Raw genomic sequence first — 15,798 nt, 5'->3', positions numbered from 1 at the left:
GGCAGGCGGCGTGTTTTTTAAAAAAAAAACATTACGCGCAGAAGAAAAAATAAAAAATACTAAACGGACTCCAAATTTCCCGAAATAAATTTTCCCGGGCTTCTAAAATCAAGCCCGACAAAGTGAACATTTATTTGGGACCTAAATGCAATTTTGAAAAAACGCAATTTTTCCTAATTCAAATAAAACACCGAAAAACTCCGAAATAAAAATCCTATTTGATTTTATTATTAAATCCTCAATATTTCTTTATTTTGGGAAAGTCATTTTATTCCCTCTCTCATATTTTTGTAATAGAAATATTTGATGATAAAATAAATAAAATCAAATGATCCTATTCTCAAAATTTGAGAGAACTCAAATATGAAAATATCGAAATCCCCAACTCTCTCCATGGGTCATTGAGTTGCGTAGAATTTCTAGGATCAATCAAAATGCAAAAGAAATATGATATGCATTGATGGTCTAATGTATAACATTCCAAATTGAAAATTTGGGATGTTACAAGGATTCTTGGGAAGAGGACTTTCTTCAACTTGTGGTTGAGCATGAGATCGAACCTGTGGCCGCTTCCCTTGTTGCTTGTCACTAATGGCCTTCTTCTTCAATGGGAAAGATCTAACATGATGCCCTTCTACTTTGCACTTGAAGAAAACAATCTTGGCCGAATTCATGACTTGTTCTTGGCCCTTCTTTTTGTTCACTTTGGACTTATTCTTCTTGTTGGAGTTGAATCCAAGTCCACCTTTGTCATTGGGGGATTTTTGCACACTCAAGATATTGTTGAGTGTGAATTTTCCTTCTTGACTCTTTTCCAAGTCTTTCTTCAAGGAAGTGACTTGGGCCTTGAGCTCTTTGATTTTCTCTATATGGTTAGTCTCGACACAAGTACTAGAGGAAGTATAAGCTTCATCGTTAGAGCAACAAGGCAAGGAAAGCAATTCATCACAAGATGTACCAATGTTATACATGGATGAATCGCGAGGAATAGCACAAGGCAATATAGCATTTTGACCAAAAGTAGTGCTAGTATCCACATGAGGCTCACTAGATGTTACCTTAGCAAGCATGGCCTCATGAGCTATCTTTAGCACAATATGGGATACTAGAAGATCATCATGAGAGCTTGTGAGGTTTACATGATTTTCTTCCAACATCCCATAATTGCTAGATAGCAACTCAAGTTGAGCCCTTAGCTCAACATTCTCCTTTAATATGGATGCTTCACAAGAGGTAGAGTTAGTAGCACAAGCATCATCATTAGCAACAAGAGGAGAAGACAACTTAGCAAGCTCTTTTGAATATGAAGCTTTAAGTTGAGCATGAGACTCGGTGAGTTTGATGAGCTCACCCTTGATGACCCTTGAGCCATTTTCGAGGTGCTCAAAATCCTCAAGGAGTCTAGCATGAGCAACTTCAAGCTTAGCATTTTTAGTTTTGAAATCGTTGGCCACCTCGAGTGCTCTATCATGAGATTCCTTTATTCTAGATAATTCTAGAGCAAAGGTCTCCTCAAGAGATTCGGATGTGGTTTGTTCATGTTCAAGAGCTTGAGATAGCTTCGCGATCTCATTTGCGTAATCACGCTTATGAGCTTCCATTTTCTCAATGGTGACCTCATGCTCCTCTAGATGAGATTCCAACTCCTCAATGTATTTCTTGCCTTCAATGGCAAGAGACATGATTTCCATGAAGTTGGAACGAGCAAGTTTATTTTTGTGAAGAGCTTTAAAAATCATTTCCCCCTTAGTTTTTAAGGAGGCAACATTATCATTCTCTTCATCATAATCAACATCATCATCACTCTTGCCATCATCACAAGATATATTGGGATTCAAAGTGGGAGATACCTTTGAAGCCTTGTCCATAAGGCAAAATGCAATAGATGATGATGAAGGATCCGTTGAAGCACCATTCAAGACCACATCTTGTTCCATGGGGTGTTGGGTTTCCTCTACATTGTTAGCACAACAATTCGAGGACATATATGCATTTTTATCATGGCAACAAGACATAGTAAACATATCATCATGTGATTTAGTCAAGCAATTTCTACATGATATGCAAGGACTATCAACACAAGCCTGTGAAACATTTGGAGTGCTCGAAGTGTTAAATCCCAAAGAAGGAGCATTGCAATAAGATAGTGATGAAGGATCATCCACAATAAACATACTATCATCATTGCAATGACCAACACTACTCACCATATCATTACCTTGTGGCAAGCCACATGTAGGTGAAGTAGAAGAAGTTGAGAAGACTATACGGCCGGATGTGGAGGGAGAACAATCATCCCCACAAAACTTGGACACGCCATATTTATCTTGAAGCTTTGTCCACAACTCGTGAGCATCTCAGAACGGCATGAGTTGAAATATAACTACATTGCTCAAAGCATCGAAAAGCACATTAGAAGCTTGAGCATTGAGATAAGAGTTTTTCTCATCCTCTAAAGATAATCTTTGAGGATCCTTTCGAGGAGAAAAACCCATATCTACAATTCTCTCTAAATTTGGGTCCATGACCCTAAAGAGATTAAGCATGTGAATTACCCAAACATCAAAATTTGTGCCATCGAAACTAAGAGTGTGAGAGAATCCTAATCCCCTAGTCGACATCTTTACTCTCTAGGCGGTTAAGCCTAACAAAGAGAGACGAGGCTCTGATACCAATTGAAAGATCATGGATGTCGCCTAGAGGGGGGTGAATAGGTGCTTTAAAATAATTACAGTTTAGGCTTGAACAAATGCGGAATAAACCTAGCGGTTAATTTGTCAAACACAAAACCTACAACAACTAGGCTCACCAATGTGCACCAACAACTTATACTAAGCAAGATAAACAACTATGTGATAGCAAGATATATGACAAGAAATAATATGGCTATCACAAGGTAAAGCGCATAAGTAAAGAGCTCGGGTAAGAGATAACCGAGGCACGCGGAGACGACGATGTATCCCGAAGTTCACACCCTTGCGGATGCTAATCTCCGTTTGGAGCGGTGTGGAGGCACAATGCTCCCCAAGAAGCCACTAGGGCCACCGTAATTTCCTCACGCCCTCGCACAATGCAAGATGTCGTGATTCCACTAAGGGACCCTTGAGGGCGGTCACCGAACCCGTACAAATGGCAACCCTTGGGGGCAGTCACCGAACCCGTACACTTTGGCAACCCTTGGGGGCGGTCACCGGTACCAGTCAAATTGCTCGGGGCGATCTCCACAACCTAATTGGAGACCTAGACGCTTTCCCGGAGTTTTACACCATAATGATTGAGCTCCGAACACCACCAACCGTCTAGGGTGCCAAGGCATCCGAGAGGAACAAGCTCTAGGGTGCCCAAACACCCAATAGTAATAAGCTTCTCAAACTTCACTTCCACGTATCACCGTGGAGAACTCAAACCGATGCACCAAATGCAATGGCAAGGGCACACGGAGTGCCCAAGTCCTTCTCTCCCAATCCCACCAAAGCAACTAATGCTAGGGAAGAAAATAAGAGGAAGAACGAAAGAAGAACACGAAGAACTCCAAGATCTAGATCCAAGGGGTTCCCCTCACTTAGAGGAGAAAGTGATTGGTGGAAACATGGATCTAGATCTCCTCTCTCTTTTCCCTCAACAACTAGCAAGAATCATTGGAGGGATTGAGAGTTAGCAAGCTCGAAGAAGGTCAACAATGGGGGAAGAACACGAGCTAAAAGGACAAGGTTCATTGGGGAAGAAGACCCCCTTTTATAGGTGGGGAAAAATCCAACCGTTATGCTCACAGCCCGCACAGAGCGATACTACCGCTCCAAGGAGCGGTACTACCGCTAGGGCGGAAGTACCCCTTTGAAAAACAACAGCGATGAGGCAAAAGGCCAGAAGAACCGCCGGAGCGGTACTACCGCTCGTCCTCACGGTACTACCGCTCGACCTCACGGTATTACGCAAATGATAGCGGTACTACTGCTTGCGAGCGGTACTAAAAAATACATCCGGGCCTACCACCGCAAGACTTGGGACGAGTTTTTGGTCCGGAGCGGTACTACCGCTGTAGGAGCCGCAGTAGTACTGCTCTGGAGCGGTAGTAAAAAATTACATCCGCTCCAATTCGCGGTAGTACCGCTGCAGCCTTTTCAGAACACCAAAACTGCCACAACTTTTGCAAACGGACTCCGAATTCGATGAAACCAAGTTTGTTGAAAAGCTAGTGAAAAGGGCTAACACAATATTGAAAGAAATATCAATAATAAGAAAATTAGAAAAGTCCCATAAGAAAATGGTGAGGACCCTTCCTCGGATAAGACCGGTAAAACCTACAACACCGAAAACATCATAGAAGACGCATGCGAACTCCGTTTTCGATGAAACCAAGTTTGTTGGAAAGCTAGCGACAAGGGCTAACACAATCTTGAAAGAAATAACAATAAGAAGCAAATTAGAAAAGTCCCATAAGAAAATGGTGAGGACCCTTCCTCGGATAAGACCAGTAAAACCTACAACATCGAAAACATCATAGAAGACGCATGCGAACTCCATTTTCGATGAACTCAAGCTTTTCATCAAGATGACCATAAGCTCTAAGACTCACAAAGAGAACCAAACAAGAACCAAGAAACATGATGCAAAGATGCAATGGTTTGAGCTCTCGATGAACGATATGATCAAGCTACTCACTTGAGAGCCCCCCTTGATAGTACGGCTATCGATCCTATAACCCGGTCTCCCAACTACCACCATGAGACCGGTAAAATAGAAAACCTATCAAGGGCAAACCTTTGCCTTGCACATGATCCACTTGAGTTAGATGATGACGATCTTGTCCTCCTCAAGATGGACCACCTTTCTCGATTGCGTTGGGTCGATGAAGACTAGATGATTGCTCCCCCATACTCCACTATGGGTGAGCCACTCTTCGGCACATCTTCACAAGTCCATTGACACCACAATGGATGGCAAGCTTCAAGCACTTGATCTCTTCGTGATTCTCCATTGAAATTGCACACGGCAATCTTGATGACGATCACCACTTGATGTCATCCTTCCCATGGGTTGTATGATATCATCCTATTGATACAAGCCCATGGACACGTACCTAACCCCACATAGACTCTCACATAGACCATGGGTTAGTACACAAAGTGCAATGGACAATGCTTACCATACCATGGGATCACTTGATCCCTCTCGGTACATCTTCTACTCTTTGTGAGTTGATCAACTTGATTCACTCTTGACTTAGTCTTGATCAACCTTGAATCTTTCCAACTCTCTTTGTTTGGATGATGTCTTGAAGGTAAACATGAATGATCACACAATCTTCTTCTTCAAGACATGCTTGCAATAAGCTCAACTCTCAAATGACCAATCTTTGGATAATTCCTTGAATAGCACCTTGGTCGACACAAACTCTCCTTGAAACCAACACATGTACTCCAAGAAAAGCCTATGGACAAAACCTTCACATATAACTCAAGGAAACCATTAGTCCATATAGATTGTCATCAATTACCAAAACCAAACATGGGGGCACCGCATGTTCTTTCAGCCTCTCTAATAGGGCTCTTCTCCAAGTAGTTCTAATGTAATATCCTCAATTTGTCTAAAAAAGTAATTTCCTAAGTTCTTTTCGTATGTTTTACTGTGTTTTATTATTTTTATTCCTTTCTTTTGTATCAACAAGAGGGGAGATGAATGACCATTTTTGTATCAACAAGAGGGGAGGTCTAGTTGAGTAGTTTCTTAGTTTGACATTGGATGTGTTTACCTGCGTCTGCTTTCTAAGATATTCATTCTTGGTGCATGCATGGGGGCAGAGTACGTTTTTTTATAGTTCATAATATTCTTAATCATCGTTACTAGATCCATCATAAACCATGTCTTCTTATTGTATTTATTCAATATGACAATGCTGATTATCCCCTCCAAAACTTGGTCAAACTTAGAGAACTTTGACTTATGATAACATATATAGTAATGGAGGGAGTACTATATGTTTAATGATTTGTTGGATTTTTATATTTTGTTCTCAGTGGTCATTCATATGTTTTAGTACCCAATCAGTTTGGTGTTTTTGCAAAGGAGTAGTAACTGGGGCTTTCAAGCCCTGCATTTTTAGTGTAAATCGTTTCATTTATGTATCAAATGTTTTATTTGCGTTTGACATATTTCTCTGCTGACAAATAGAAGTGTCGATCTCATGTTGAGATTCATGCAAGTTTGTCTTTCATTTAAAGGGGCTTGTAATGAAGGTCACAACACGTCACTAAAACTTTCTCTGGGATTTTGAGGTCTATTCGGTTATTTTAACTTGATTTAAGTTTAAACAATGTCTTTTCTTTGCAGCACGGTTCATCTTTCTTCCCTAGTGTAGTTATTTTTAAAACAAAATTTCAAAAGTTAAATTGTGCACTTCGAAGTAATTGTTAGTTTTGATTTTTTTTTGGGCCACATATTTATAGAGGAGTTGCTCATTTTGAAGACCATAATTGCACAAAATACTGTTTGTGCAACTAGATAACATCCTTTTGGTTGTCTTCATTTCTATTTATGTTTGTTCAGATTTTCATGATGTGTTGCTCATGACAATAACTGCATTTTGTTATGTTTTTCAGACATATCAACCCATTTGGACACTCGCGGGCCGTGAACAATTGGGTGGGGAGGCGGGGGGATATATACAATTGGGTGGGGAGGCGGGGGGATATATATATATATTATATCCCAAGGTGCACATCCGGCAGCTGCGTGGAACTATTGGGGTGTGATGACAGTTGCATTTTTTTAAAACATCGCCGCTAGTTAAACATCTGCCGACTGTGTGCAAATAAGAGTGAGGTAATAGTTGTATTAAAAAAACACAGTTCCAAATCCACTTATGGTGTGGCTCAAAGGTTGGTGATAGTTGCATTTTGTATTTCCGTACAAAATGCCATGTCAATTGCATATCCGTTGTAGGTGTCTGCTACTCTCTCCGTTCCGAAATATATAGTGTATTAGAGCAACTTCAAAGGGCCGATCCATTTCGTTCGCCTGCGTCCGTTTGGGTCGGCGCGGACAAAAGTGACGGCCCAACGCGCCAACCCAAACCCAAATCACGTATGCGTCGCGTCCGCGCCGACGCATTTGCGGCCCAAATTTGCGCCCCAAATGCGTCGGCGCGGACGCCGAATGGACGCTTCGCGCGCCTTCTCGCTGTCCGCCGCGTCCCCACATGGCGGCCGTCCAACTACCCGCTGCCCACGCGGTCAGCTTAATTTATGACGACGGGCCCACGCGTCAGCGACGGCGCTCGTCCTTTTTTAAGCTGACCGTGCGGCAGGGCCGTCCTCATCAAAACTTGCCGTCCCCATCTGCCCACCCTTGCTCCCTCGTCGCCGGCAAACCCTAGCCACCGCAACCACAGCGACGATGGGCCTCTTCTCCGGCGCCAGCGGCAGTAAGGCCAAGGGAAAGTCCCCCGCCACCCCTTTCCCCTCCGATTTTCTCCCACCCCCGCCGGCGCCTCGCCGGCAGAGGCAGCGCGTCAACGTGCCAGTGCACCAGGCGGAGTGGCACTGGCAGAACCGCTAGCAGCTGCCGTATCCCAACGTGACGCTGCCGCACGACTGGCATCTGGATCCAGATAGGATCCTAGTGCCGGCGGCGCCGCGGTCGGCTCGTGCTCACGCGGAGGAGGTGCGGCGCCGGCGGGCGCTGCTGATGGTGGAGCAGCTCCGTGACTCCGCCTACGCAACCGACTCGCCCAACTGGGCGAGGTGGTTCGCCTTCGAGCACAAGGAGGCGAGGCGCCGGGGCGTGCGCGAGGTCGACCGGAGGCCAACGCCGCTGGTCGTTCGCGAGGACCAGGCGGCGGAGGACGCCTACCAGGCGGCCCTTGCGGCCGTCTACTATGAGAGCGAAGAGGACGAACGGCGCAGAGCGGAGGCGACGGAGGTGGCGGAGGCGGAAGAGGAGGCCCGCTACGAGGCGGCAATGGCGCAGGCCCTTGCCCTCTCCGCGGCGGGCGACAGCGTGGTGCCGCCGGTGGCCCCGCCGTCCCCCATCAAGCCGGAGCCGCAGCCGGAGCCCGAGCCCATCGCGCGCTTCTCCTGAAATGGAGTGGTGCGCGAGTGGGTGTCCGCGCCACCGGTCTGGCTGGGGGCGACGCCGGCGCAGGAGCAGGCCTACCTCGAGATGTGGCGCCAGCGCCGGCTGGCAGAGGAGCGTCGGCAAGGCGAGTACGAGGAGATGCTCGAGCGTGACCTCAAGGAGGAGGCGCGCGAGGCCGAGGAGGAGGCGCGCCAGGCCGCGGCTGCACAGGCGGCCGCACAGCCCCCCGGTCCGGCACTGCCTGCGCCGGCACAGCCCGACATGGCAGCGCTCTGGAACACGGCGTTCGCCTGGGCCGGGCCGGCCCCGAGGCTCATCGACCTCACGGACCCCGAGGATGACGACGACGACGCCTAGGGCAGCGCGCCGCCTCGTAGTTTAGGCTGTTTTTATTTTTTTTAAATGCAAATGTGGACGCGTGGACTCTCGCCGGCCTTCGTGGCCGGCTTTAATGTTTAATTAATGTAGTTTCTCTTTTTTTAAATATGCATGCATTCATTTTTTTTGGCGCCGTCTAAATGGGTCGCAGGCCAGCGTTGGGCGCAGGTGCCGACCCAAATGCGGAAGCGGGCATCCGTGTCTGTCTGGCCTACCCAAACGGACAAAAAGCGAACGAAATTGATGTCCGTTTGGGTCGGCCCGTTGGAGTTGCTCTTAGTCTTTTCAAAAGTCAAACATGTGTATGTTTGATAAAGTTTTTAGAAAAAATATCTATATCTATAATACCAAATTTTGTATCATTAGATGCATCACGAAAAAAAAATTATATTTTATTTATTTTCTATTGTAGATGTTGATATTTTGTTGTATATTTGATCAAACATGCACGAGTTTGACTTGCACGAAAAGTAATACACTTTATATTCTGGAACGGGGGGAGTTGTACAGATGTTGAGGAGTAGAGCAGAAAATTTGTACAAACAAGATGCATGACAATACACTAAGAGTACATTATTCATACATCGATCTTACATACGTAGTTTAATTATAAGAAAGAAGAGCATACACCACGCAAAAAAAACATACACAACATAGATTTCTTTGGCCCAAAGCAGCTGGTGGTGTGGTGGATATATAGGGGTCTTGGTAATTGGTATTAACCTTTTACGTACCTTCCCTGTAATATTCTTACTAGCACTTACGCTGGAGCATGCACAACCGTTGTCCCCGACCTTCTGACACCTGGAATCATGGATGCATGTAGAGTTGTACACTATCGTCTACTAGATGAAGTTGTGAAAAACACATGTCCCCGGAGCTGTTGCTGCTGATAACGAGAACCTCATGTTGGTCTTGTCATGCCTGATGACATGGCTCAGAGGTAACACGTGTCTAGTCTTGGACGCTCTTCTCCCCTGTCCACCAATGTGTAAGCAGCTAGTACGTGTCATACCTTGTGGGACACTCGAAGCTTTCATGGCCATGCCATAACCAAATACGTCCATATACGGCCTAGTAGGCACGCCTAGAATAGGCAGGCATGAGCCCACCATCTCACCAGCAGCTGCTGCCTTCTTGTTACCACCGCATGCATGCAGCTCGTGCAGCTCCGGCAGCAAAGCGGCCGGCAATGGCAAGGCGGTGCGCTGGTTGATGAACTGCACTATGGTCTCCATGAGAGCCTTGCTCGTCGCACGGAGTGGGTTGTACAGGTGGAAGCCATGGTCTTCGCCCTCCGACTCCACCACTGTCACCGCGTTCTCATCATCCGCCAACGCGCAGCAGTCACGCAGGCGGGCCGCCAGCCGTCGCCCGCGGTCACGCAAGCTGTCCTTCTCGGCGACGGCAACCAGCACACGCCGGCATGTCAGCGAGGCGATTTTCTCGTCGATAGGGTTGACGAAAGGATCGTCGTTGCCGAGACGGCCCGCCGTAACGAACGGCCAGACCCTGTCGATGAGCTCGGGCGTAAGCATGGCGACGCCGTCCCAGACTAGCTCGGAGCTGGACAGCCGCTCGACGCCCCAAAAGTATGGGTGCACGATGACAAGGCCCTCGACGTCGATGTGGTTTCCAGTGCCACCACCGCTGGCAGCACGCACCGCTGTGTTGTAGACGACGTTCCCGCCAGCGCTGTCGCCGGCGAGGAACATACGCCCGGGGTCGGCGTAGTTGGAGATCCAGGGGTCAGAGAGGGAAGCCACCCACTGGAGCGCCGCCCATGCGTCGTCGTAGGCCGCAGGGACTGGATGCTCCGGCGCGAGACGATACTCAACGGACACAACGAGCGCCCCGGCGCGCGCGGCGAGTGACCTGGCGTAGTTGTTGTACGTGCGGCAGAAGGCGCTCTCCGTGCAGAAGGATCCGCCGTGCACATACATGATGACGGGGAGCCTCTCGCCGTCGCCGCCCGTGGCAGCAGCGGCAGCTGCGTTGGAGGGAAGAAACAGGCGTGCCGACACTCCCGTGGTTTCGTCGACGACGACGTCCCTCGTTGCCACGCCACGGTTGGCAGCCGCGTCCTCCGACGCTGCCACGAATGGGCTGCGCAGCAAGCGCTCGACACGGCCGCCTTTGTATTCGCGTATGAATGGATACAGGTCGACGGTGATGTCCGCCTCACCGTGATCCATCTTTCACAGTGGAGAACTCTTGTTTGCATGCATCCTGCTTGATGGAGCTTGCTAGCCCGCAGTTGGTGTGTGGAGGCAGTTTTATCTAGCTAGAATGATGGAGTGTATATGCAGTGTTGGCTCGGGTATAAATAAATAAATAATTCTTTTAAGGGACAGTTTCATTCCTGCGCCTAACTCAAACTCATTAATCACATTATCCCTAATTCTCAGACCTACTCAGTTTTGCCCCTATTCGGTTTTGTGCTCTTATAGAAATATCCCCGAGTGATGTTTCCTTTAGGTCTTCTCTACTTTCAAAGCTTCCTGGCATTCCTCTGTAGTTGCCAGAGTTTTCCATTATTTTTGTAACATCCTTGAGCATCTCCATGGATGGCAATTCATGTTTCTTGGTGTTTATTATGTTTTCAGGGAGAATAAATATTTGTAGGGATGCTACAAACGAACGGAAAGCACTGACAACTGCAGAGGAACGTCACGAAGCTTGGAAAGCAAAGAATACCTGATAGAAACGTTGCTCAGGGTATTTGTAAAATAGCCCGTCACCACGAATTAGGGTTTGTAAAATAGCCCGTCACCACGAATTAGGGGCAAAACTGAGTAGGTCTGAAAATTAAGGGTAAATGAGAGTAGTGGATTCGAGTTATGGGTAGAAATGTAAATGTGTCTTCTTTTAACTATGGTATAAATTCAAACTTCCTTAAGTTGACTTGACCATGTTTTATAGTAAAAATACAAACACTTACAATACTAAATCAATATTAATAGATCTCTTAATCCCTTCATCCATAAATATAAGGCATAATGCGTTTTTCGAAACTGCCTTTGACTATTGATAAGATTAATAGTATATGAGATGTATAATGAGAAAATTATATCATTTAAAGCTTCTTTCATGTCTGAATTTTGACGATATGCTTCGTGTAACTTGCATGTCATATATTATTGCTCTAACATGTGGTCAAAGTTAGCCTTGAAAACGCATTAGGTCCTATATATCTATGGATAGAGGGAGTATGGAATACATATACTCATATTGTATTTATTTGGCTAGTAGATCGTATTATGTATACTCATAAAGTTAGCCTTAAAATAAATGAATTGCGAAAGGATCTGTTTTTCTCTTGAAAGAAATCGGGAGTAGGGCTGTAAGAAAAGCTCGAGGCTCGTGAGCCGCTCGAGATCGACTAGTTTTTTGACTCGACTCGAGATCGACTCGAAAAGAAACATGCTGAGTTTGAACACTTTATGTAGATCGACCGAGAAACGAGCCGATCTTGAGCCAATGTTGGCTCGCTCAATTTTAGCTCGATAGCTCGAGAAAATATCATTACGATTAAATGATCATGCCATATATTAAATGAAAATAAGATAATTTATTATCATATATGCTGTCCATAATTTTTCTCCATTTTATTTACCAACGAACATGGAAACTTTATTAAGTGCAGAGAAGATTTAGGCCTAATTATGACACGTGGTCGACTATGTGTTAAATATCCTATATTTTTGGCAAAGGTTCCCAGCATACTCGCATTAATGTTTTTTGTTTTTCATCCATAAATTTATAATTTTTATCATCTCATTTAGCTCGAAACTAGCTCGAGATCGACTCGAGATCGTTACGAGCTGAGCACGAGTCATGTTCTACAGTTTGATCATGAGCTTCACTCAGTTTAAGCTCGCTCGAATTTTCATATGAGTTAAGCTGAGCCAACTCCAACTCACTCGAGCTCGACTTTTTTGCAGCCCTACTCGGGAGCAAACACATAGACATCTAATCATATATTTAAGTTTTGTCACACAAGATTAATTTTTTGTATACTAATTCCTGTCGTTCGAGTTTGTTCACAAAGTCTCTCAAAAACAAAATAAAAATCAACCACTATTAGGAAAGATTAGTCCGGAATGTGTACGTACCGTGTCCCTCGTCAGGCTACACGCAAGCAAAATTAAATAAAGCGGCACTTGCGCTTCCTATCGTATAAGTGAGGCGTGTGCTTAAGAATATTCTTGGTGTAGAGCTTTCGTATCAGGTGGACAAACTAGGTTTAATTAGACAGCAAATAGTAAAAATTGGTCTGAATGATCCTTTGAAAATGAAAGGCGCCCTTCACTAGGAAAATAAGATATCAAGAACTCAAGTTGAACGTATATGATAAAATCAATGTCAAACAAAAACGCCCAGTTGCCAAGCATGTACAAAAGATTGCCAAGTTGAGTTGTCGACGTACATAAAGCTGTTAAGAAAGGGTTGAGAGTGACAGGGGCTTGTAATGTAATGGATCTAGTCATTGCAGATTACCCAACGACAGAAACAATAGCCTGTGCAGTGACGACCTGCTTGTGAAGTGCATATGGTACGAAAGACAGAATTGCTCTGCGTACAATAAGATTGCATATGATGTTATCCTAGCCCTAACGTGAAAAAAAATGAGAAATTGTTATGATGTGTCATATCAGATAGCTGTGGTGATGCACTAGTGTGAAAAGCACAACACAATTATCATATGCGACTGACTGGCTAAGTAATCTTCAAACCAAAGTGAGCACGCGAACCAACCTGTGTGGTTGGATGGTTAGAGAGACTGTGGTATCCTAGCCCACCAGGGTTCAAATCCTGGTGCTTGCTCAGTCTTTCGGAGGTGCTCATAAGGATAGTGTGTGCGTGTGTGCGTTCATAGGGATGAGTGTATGCGCATGTATATGAGCGCTTATGTCTGTACTGATATTAAAAAAAAAACAAAGTGAGCACTTGTACAATTTCTATGTGTGAAGATTCTTTTTCGCTTTCCTATCATTTTTTGTGTCTTCATGAATACCAACACGTTCAAGGGACACTACACCCCAAATACTTGTTGTGAAATCAAAATTAATGAGCAACTGTACGTCACCTCTGCTTAAGATTCTTGCTCAGGACTTTCAAATATAGGTTTGTCCCTACTTGAACAACGACATTTGACTTTCAGTCAACGAATAGTAATTCTCATATGTTAGAGTTGTGGTGCTGTACTGGAGTACTAGTGTGAATAAATTAAATAATAACACGGTTATTATATGTGACTGGCTGGCTAAGTCGTCGTCATATTAAAGTGAGCATTTGTACCACACATTGCTGAAGATTCTTGCTACATAATACTTGCGTATCTGTTTATATTTCTACATGAATGCGAGGAAGACTTTGCGGCCAATTAATGTATAATAACTCTGAAATTAGAAAAATTGCCATATTAATGTTGAAGGGGTGATCCAACATCCTAGTACTTCCTGTATTAGTCTGCATAATTTTTTTTGTCTGAGGTCAAACTGCATAAAGTTTGACCAACTTTATAGGTAAACAATATCAATATTAAAAATCTGAGATCAAATATCATTGGATGCATTATGAAATAAAATTTAATACCATATAACTTTAGTATTGTAGATGTTGATATCTTTTTATGTAAATTTGGTCAATCTTTGTGTACTTTGACATCAAACAAATCTTACATATGGGATGGATTATATTCTAGTACTATTAACAAGCAAATTTGAAACTTCCAAGTGGATGTATCGTGGAGTATGACTCAGTTGATATTGCAAACTAATTTTCAAGTGCCTTCTTACGGTGCTAAAAGTTCTTTTCTCCGCAAGAAACTAGACAATACCCCATATTATAGCACTCCAATTATCAACATAAACTTAGAATATATGAGAATAGATCCCTCCACAATATCAATGTGCACGTCATGGTGGCTCTTGACCATGTAGCTTTGGTGATATATTTTATTGCCAAAAAAATGAGAATGTGGTGGGTTGCATGCATTTGATGATGTGGAATAAATTTGAAGAAGATCCGCCGCTGCCAGGGCCTCCTTGCTCGAGCAGCGACCTCCTCAATGCGATGCGGAGGGCCACCTCCTCCACGTCGATGTTTGAGCCGTCGGATTCTGAACTGGAGTCACCGCTGCTTCCGTTGCCGGCCATCAGATCGGATGGGGGGGGGGGGGGGGGGGGGGGGAGGAGGGGGTCGGAAGTGGAGTGGACGAAGAGGGGAGTGAAGTAGATTTTGGATTGACTGGTGTCTAAGGTTTTCTAGATGGGGATATTTATGGGGTCAAGATAGGCCAGTCTGAAATGACGGATGCGTCCGGTGTCGGTCAACCCGGGTGTTTGAGGCTCGTTTAAGGCGCTTGGCTGTGTCAATTTTTTGTGATCGGTCAGTGACCGGGCGGGCCACCCGGGTGTTTGAGGCCAGTTTGGGTCACCCGGCTGTAGATGCTCTTAGGCCACACGCTGTATGCCGCGAGCCCACCAGAAGACTTTCACGGTGGTAAGTGATCGTTGTGGCCGTGCACACTCTGCTTATAACGTAAATATTTCTCACCATTCCTATGTAAGCGATCACACCTCACGCGCTGGAGGTGTTTGATTACTAGTGTACACCAGATGCGTGCTCAGACCAAGCGGTCTCTTTTTTCAATGTCATAGCCCGCACGCAAGTATGGTAAAAATCCAGCGGCGGGTCCGGTGAAAAGAAATCGTTTCTGATATGAATCCCGGGCAAATGACCAGCCGGCGCCATGTGCATTTCTTGACATATATTAGGCAATATTATTTTATAGCAAAACTTTGTCATGCACTAAAAATTGATTGTGTTAGAAGGGAGAGAGGAATTTGGTGGAATAGTTTGTTGTATTGCTTGAGCCTCGTGGGCATATATATAGGAGTACATGATCTACTTGGAGTACAAGGCAAGCCAGAATATTTTCTAGTCTAACCTATGTTTCCTAATACAATCACGTTACTCAACATCCCCCCGCAGTCACAACGGTAGCGACGCTGACGGTGAGACTGGAGAAGAATCCGAAGGCAAGCCGACGGACACCCCCCCCCCATAGTCGTAACGGTCGACGCATCACGGAGTCGTGGCTGGAGTGGAAACCAACGAGGTTGCTCAAGCAGGTGATAGCCCTTTGTGCAGTTTGTCGATGTAGCCGAGAGCATGGATGGTGGAGCCGTGGTTCGAGGTAGCCATGCGAAGAATGCCGTGATCGATGTCGAGTCGGGGTGGCCGGTGTCAAGGAAGTCGCCGTGGAGCCGCAGGCGCAAGGGGGCACCGAGTTAGCATGGGCGCAGTGGTGTCGAAGTAGTGGTGCGCCGGGAAGAA

At 45.3% G+C, this 15,798-nt stretch overlaps 1 pseudogene; it reads right to left on the bottom strand.

Annotated features, from left to right (window-relative positions):
• Positions 1–9,299: 9,299 nt before the first annotated feature.
• On the bottom strand, positions 9,300–10,682 carry LOC125534744 (annotated as a pseudogene).
• Positions 10,683–15,798: the final 5,116 nt, after the last annotated feature.

This window comes from Triticum urartu, chromosome 2, assembly GCF_003073215.2.
Source record: "Triticum urartu cultivar G1812 chromosome 2, Tu2.1, whole genome shotgun sequence".
Lineage (NCBI taxonomy): Eukaryota > Viridiplantae > Streptophyta > Magnoliopsida > Poales > Poaceae > Triticum > Triticum urartu.
The sequence above is the reverse complement of the archived record's forward strand: the minus strand, read 5'-3'. Positions and strand labels throughout refer to the sequence as shown.